The sequence below is a fragment of the Scyliorhinus torazame genome, chromosome 24 (genome assembly GCF_047496885.1).
Source record: "Scyliorhinus torazame isolate Kashiwa2021f chromosome 24, sScyTor2.1, whole genome shotgun sequence".
NCBI lineage: Eukaryota > Metazoa > Chordata > Chondrichthyes > Carcharhiniformes > Scyliorhinidae > Scyliorhinus > Scyliorhinus torazame.
In genome coordinates this window covers 50,921,455-50,928,497 of record NC_092730.1, presented here as the reverse complement: position 1 = coordinate 50,928,497, position 7,043 = coordinate 50,921,455, and the positions used below count along the sequence as shown (strand labels likewise).

Below are 7,043 nucleotides of genomic sequence, written 5' to 3'. Positions count from 1 at the left end.
GGCTCGTTGGTCTAGGGGTATGATTCTAGCTTAGGGATTTCCGTTAACGGTAAAATGCTAGAGCTCCCGGGTTCAAATCCCGGACGAGCCCTGTTTATGTTTAATCAGTACGATCCATGTGGTGTCATTGACTGAATTAGGGAGCAGGTTTGAGCTCCAGAGAATGTGTCAGTACAGAACACGTGAAGAATCGAACGCGACATTTAAAGACCGTTTCACCATGGTGTAGGACTCTGAATTTATCCTCAGATATCAAGAAAAACAAACGAATGCTTGCGCATCCAGGTAGTTGGCTGAATGCAATGTTTGTATGTAACCCCGCTAAACCTTTGATTTATTTGCTGAATCTCCGCCTTAAAAATAATCAATGTCCCGCTTCCGCCGCCTTCTGAGGCAGAGTTCCAAAGTCGCACAACTCTCTGTGAGAAATTTCTACATCTCCATCCGAAAAGGGCGACATCCTTGTTTTTAACTGCCCAGTAGTTCTGGTCTCACCCACAAGCAGTGACATCCTTTCCACCTCCACCTTGCCAAGACCATTCAAAATCTGATGTACTTCAATCAAATCAACTGTCACTCTTCACATCTCTATTGGAAACAAGTGCAGTCTGTCTAACCTTTCCTCATTAGAAAACCCGCTCATTCCTGGACCAATCGAGGAAACCTCCTCTGAACCGTATTTACCTAAATAAGGAAACCAAAACTGCACAGAATTAGCGAAATGTGTAGCTCCTGGAATAAAAGGGACAGCAGCAATATGGATATAAATGTGTTTGAATAATCAGAAACAGAATATAATGGCCAGTAGAGAGTTTTCGGACTGGAAGAAGGTTTGTAGTGTGCGACATGGGTTCCTACTGGAATATTTGCTTTCCCTGGTATATAACAATGTGCTAGATCATGGTGCAGAGGGAACAGTTTCAAAGTTTGATGATGGTACAAACTTGGAAATTTTCTGAATTGATACGTGGACAGTCTAGAACTTCAAACGACGAAAGATGATTTTCAGTCTGGAGACGTGTGAGATGACTGGTTTAGACTAGAAACCAGGCAGGGGCTGGTTTAGCACACTGGGGTAAATCGCTGGCCTTTAAAGCAGAACAAGGCAGGCCAACAGCACGGTTCAATTCCCGTGCCAGCCTCCCCGAACAGGCGCAGGAATGAGGCGACTAGGGGCTTTTCACAGTAACTTCATTTGAAGCCTACTTGTGACAATAAGCGGTTTTCATTCATTCATGATGCATTTTTTAAGGGAATGTAGAATCATAGAATTTACAGTGCAGAGGTGGCCATTCGTACCATGGAATCTGCACCAGCTCTTAAAATAGCACCCCACTGAAGTCCACCCTTTCCCTGTATCCCAGCAACCCCATCTAACCTAAGGGTAATTTAGCATGGCCAATCCACCTATACTGCACACCGCTGGAGTGTGGTAGGAAACTGGAGACCCGGAGGAAACCCACGCAGACACAGGGAGAACACAGACAGTGATCCAAGTGGGAATCGAACATGAGACCCGGCGCTGTGAAGCCACAGTGCTAACCACTATTCTACCGTGCTGTCCCTGAATCATGGTGAATACCAAGAGCTGAATAATGTTGTCAACACTCACATAGAAATGGCACACAGAATAAAATGGCGAGATCGTGGAAAATGTGGACCGTTTTCCATGACCGGAAGCCACCACTGGAAAAAGGCAGATCCAGCAGATAGGATTCGCCCTCACCTCCAATGTGTCAGCTCAGCCTGCGGCAGATTGAGAAAGAGAATACTTGAAGAGCAGCTTCATGACAGGATCGTTCGGAGTGACCATTGCACAGTGCTTACTCAGCAACGGCAAAGACTGGTCCCGTATGTGTTTTATTCTGTTCGCAGTGGAGGCCAACAAACCAAAAATAACCCAATTTACCCATGATCCCAGTACGAAAAGCAAGGGACAAAAATTGTTTCTTTTGATTTTATTTCAACAACGAAACTGCGAGGGCAGCATGGCGGCACAGTGGTCAGCACTACTGCCTCACGGCGCCGAGGTACCAGATTCGATCCCGGCTCTGGGTCACTGTGCGTGTGAAGTTTGAACATTCTCCCGTGTTTGCGTGGGTTTCGCCCCCAGAATCCAAAGATGTGCAAGCTAGGTGGATTGGCCACGCTAAATTGCCCCTTAATTGGGAAAAATTAATTGGGTACTCTAAATTATTTTAAAACAAGGTGAAGACTGCGGATCCCGCTCCTGCTGTTTAATACAGATCACTATACCTGGCACAGTGAGCAGAAAGAAATTCGTGTTGTTTGTGTGAATTTCATTCCAATTTAAAACGCTCCTGAATGAAAGTGTCTGTGTCACACGGCTCCCGATCAGCCAGGAGATGGCACCAGTCCACAATAAATGTATTTATGCAACATATTTCTGATGTTCTGTGTGTCATTACATTGGACTCTTACTCTGGTCTGAGACGTTACCTTGTCCTTGTGCCCTGATGCTGCCCTTTTCTTCCTGTTTCAGTAATAACTTTTTACTGGTATTAATTATGTAACTTACTTAGTGATTAAGTTATTCAGCCACTAGGAGTGTTTTAAGCTCATTTTGTAAACGGAACTTTGCGTGGCTCGTATTTTTGTCCCGTTTAACCCACCTATTTACTATTGTTGCAGACTGAGAACTTAGTTATTAATGTTGAAGATTGTCGTTTATTTAAATTAAGTTTCCACTCAAAACAAATTGATGCTGGTTATTACATAAGGAACCCATGGGTGATGAAAACAATTGGTGAATTTTATTTGAGGAGTGTCCACTCCTTTTCTGTCCTGACCTGCGGTATCTAATTAAATAATTCACCACTGTGATGGGCAGGAACTGAATCTGGGTCAAATGCTGGGACAGTCACCACTATACCACCACCTGTCACTGGGCAATGTTGCCCCCTCTGTATTTATAGAACGAATACACAAACAATGAAGCGGGTGAATGTATTAAATCAGGGATTCGATATTCTTGTAACCAATATGGCTGCAATGGGAATCTTTCATATTCCGATAGATCGGGTAGAGCTGGGTAGCTCAGTCAGAAATCAGATATCTGGGGATTTCAAGATGATTACTACAATGATAATATTTAACCATGTTAATGTTCTTTTGCTCCAATTGAAATGTGTTACGAATACAGCGTTACCGTGTTGTACAACTCGCGTTCAACCAGGAGATGGCAGCAGTGCGCAATAGTTTGGATAACCTGTTTATGTCCGCAGATCTCGACAGGAATGGAGCTGCTGCTGCACGGGCAGCTGGACAAGCAAGCGGCACAGATATTAACAAACTGCACCCGCTCCAAATAGATTCCCCAAATTATTGAACAAAACAAAAACAAGCACAAATCATATTTTAAGAAAGTATGACAGTGTCTCTGAAAACAATATACCAACACCTCATAAAGAATCGATTTGCCTAGACTAATTCAAAATCAACCGTTTCAATATCAGCCTTAATTCCTTGCCAGTTCTCAGACAGGCGCTGACGGGTTAGAAGATTGCATCACTTTTCAAGGTCCTGCTCAATAAAATCAATCACAGACCCATGATCTGCTTTTCTCCTGTTCTCAGACACATCCACTTTCTACAAGGGCGCACTAACTGGTTTTCAGAGCAAGAGTCAGACTGCAGTCACCTCGTTCTCTCTCGATCCCTTTATCTCAGAGCCACCTCACAACCAGGAATGGAACTTCTCACAGAGCCAAGAATGGAATAGGTTGTCGATTCTTCCACTGATTCAGGACCGTCCATCACCAGGACGTGTTGGTCCAAAAGAGTTGGGATGAGATGGGGCTGAGTTTCGCTGTGTATCCAATGAGTCCCCGGAGAAGCACAAAAACAATGAGTGAGGGAGAGTGAAAGAAACAAAGAAACAGATAGAGACAAAGGAAAGAGAACAAGAAAATATTTTAAAAATATGTTCCATTTCTGCCACGATCTTTTTACCCAGAAATACATTCAGCTGAATGAAACCAAACCACGTTTCCATTCGCTGCCGTTGCTGCTTCTCCTTCCGAACGTTGCAGGAAATATTATTATTTACTGATTGCTGTTTTGGGTGTGAGTTCCTTATTCATCTGAATATTTCGTTCAGTACCCCCCACAAAAATGTTAAAAACTGACTGAACTTGATTAACGTTCAAACCGCTTATTTACAAACAATCGGAAAACGTACTAATTTTCGAAGAAACAATTTGAATCACAGTCGCTGCGAGCAGGATTCGAACCTGCGCGGGGAGACCCCATTGGATTTCAAGTCCAACGCCTTAACCACTCGGCCATCGCAGCTGCGTTCAACGTATCATTTATTAGTTATTTGGTCGATGGAATACATTCTAAAACCAGCCTGGAATCACTCCAGGAAGTTATTCCATTCAAGCGACCAATAGTCCGCCGGTGCAGACACGGTGGGCCGAATGGCCTTCTTCTGCACTGTAAATTCAATGATAATCTATGATTAATCTAGGAAAAAGGTTCGGCACAACATCGTGGGCCGAAGGGCCTGTACTGTGCTGTATTTTTCTAAGTTCTGATAGTGTTTATGTGAGGGGGGGTTGATACTTCGTGGAAAATGGCCATTGGATTTGGAGAGAAGCCTTGAGAGACTCGAAAATCGCAACTCCCTAAACGCACAATTCCACTGATTTAATAGTTTGTGTAACAACATCAGTTACACTGGAAATATATTAGAAATTCAAATGGAACAGGACCACACTTCCCAGTCTGGAAGAAAATTAAAATGATGGAATCTAGAAATTACGGCACAGAAAGAGACCTGTGCAGGCCGAATGGTCACGTGATGACCTGATGACGCAAATAACATGATCACGTGTCTGGATTCGAGCAGGTCTCCCCGGATCGCGGTCAGAGCAGAAACCAGGAGCACCTGCTCAATTATTAATTTAATTATTTTTTATTACAAGACCTTGGTCGCCAGTCATTGAGAGACCAGCATTTCTACATGGTGTCAGGAGTGGGCAGTATGGCAGAAGGACTCCACCGCATCAACCTCCTTGTATCATCGAATCGTAAAATCTCCAGAACAGAAGGAGGCCATTCGACCCAACGAGTCAACACTGACCCTCCAAATGAGCACCGCCGCTAATCTGCAATAGGTAGTGCAGCATTCCGGCTAGCTCAGTCGGTAAAGCATGGTACTTTTAATTTCAGTATCGTGGGTTCGAGCCCCACGTTGGGCGCTTCCATATTAGTATCTTAAAATATTCATGCTGAATTAACTGTCTTCATAACAAAAACACAAGGTTCTGTCGCTTGACTGGGAATCCAGGGGTCGAAACTAACCCTTGGTGACACGATTGAATAAATCAGGAATTGAAATTTCGTCTCCGTAATGGCGCAGAAAGGTTCTGCTTCAGACGGATCGATTTCCACAACCGGGAACACATTTACACAACAGGGAATGATTTAACACAACCAAAGAACAAAGAAATGTACAGCACAGGAACAGGCCCTTCGGCCCTCCAAGCCCGTGAAGACCATGCTGCCCGACTAAACTACAATCTTCTACACTTCCTGGGTCCGTATCCCTCTATTCCCATCCTATTCATGTATTTGTCAAGATGCCCCTTAAATGTCACTAGCGTCCCTGCTTCCACCACCTCCTCCGGTAGCGAGTTCCAGGCACCCACTATCCTCTGCGTAAAAAACTTGCCTCGTACATCTACTCTAAACCTTGCCCCTCTCACCTTGAACCTAGTAATTGAACCGTCTACCCTGGGGAAAAGCCTCTGACTATCCACTCTGTCTGTGCCCCTCATAATTTTGTATACCTCTATCAGGTCTCCCCTCAACCTCCTTCGTTCCAGTGAGAACAAACCGAGTTTATTCAACCGCTCCTCATAGCTAATGCCCTCCATACCAGGCAACATTCTGGTAAATCTCTTCTGCACCCTCTCTAAAGCCTCCACATCTTTCTGGTAGTGTGGCGACCAGAATTGAACACTATACTCCAAGTGTGGCCTAACTAAGGTTCTATATAGCTGCAACATGACTTGCCAATTCTTATACTCAATGCCCCGGCCAATGAAGGCAAGCATGCCGTATGCCTTCTTGACTACCTTCTCCACCTGTGTTGCCCCTTTCAATGACCTGTAGACCTGTACTCCTAGATCTCTTTGACTTTCAATACTCTTGAGGGTTCTACCATTCACTGTATATTCCCTACCTGCATTAGACCTTCCAAAATGCATTACCTCACATTTGTCCGGATTAAACTCCGTCTGCCATCTCTCGGCCCAAGTCTCCAAACAATCTAAATCCTGCTGTATCCTCTGACAGTCCTCATCGCTATCCGCAATTCCACCAGCCTTTGTGTCGTCTGCAAACTTACTAAACAGACCAGTTACATTTTCCTCCAAATCATTTATATATACTTCAAAGAGCAAAGGTCCCAGCACTGATCCCTGTGGAACACCACTGGTCACAGCCCTCCAATTAGTGCAGTGCAGTGCAAATCTGTCAACTGAAGAGTCATTTTTCCACGATAGAGAGAACAGTCACACAGCAGAGAGCTCAGTTACACAGCTGAGAGCTCAGTTACACATCAGAGAGCACGGTTACACAGCAGGATATACATTTACAAACAGGGCCTCTCTGTGTGCAGCAGAAAACACATTTTCCTAAATACCCAATTTCTCCATCTCAGTATCTTGCTGGTTTGCACTGCACCTTTTCTGTGTGTCACTGTGTGTATCCTGATAGTCTCTTTCTGTGTGACTTTCTCTATCTGTTACAGCCATGCTGATGTTACGTATTCATCTCACGTTTCCCAAACAAGCATTGTGATTGATCAATACAGAATGATTTCCACACTGACATTCAGTACCAATGTCTGATAGAGACTGAATCCCACCCTCACATACAGTACCAGACTTTGACTGAGAGGGAAACCGAGAATGGGAGGCAGTGTCATACTGGACTCGGAACTGTAACTTCCTCTCTCCACAGATGTTGCCAGACCAGCCGAGTTATCCAACATTTTATATTTCTCTTTCAGGA

The 7,043-nt window shown here is 44.3% G+C and overlaps 2 non-coding genes across 2 annotated transcripts; one reads left to right on the top strand and one right to left on the bottom strand.

Annotated features, from left to right (window-relative positions):
• On the top strand, positions 1-91 carry trnap-agg (transfer RNA proline (anticodon AGG)). The gene is given in 2 exon segments: positions 1-36; positions 56-91. It is a non-coding gene; the product is annotated as a tRNA-Pro (tRNA).
• A 4,140-nt stretch (positions 92-4,231) lies between these two features.
• trnas-uga (transfer RNA serine (anticodon UGA)) lies at positions 4,232-4,313 on the bottom strand. Its single transcript has one exon. It is a non-coding gene; the product is annotated as a tRNA-Ser (tRNA).
• Positions 4,314-7,043: the final 2,730 nt, after the last annotated feature.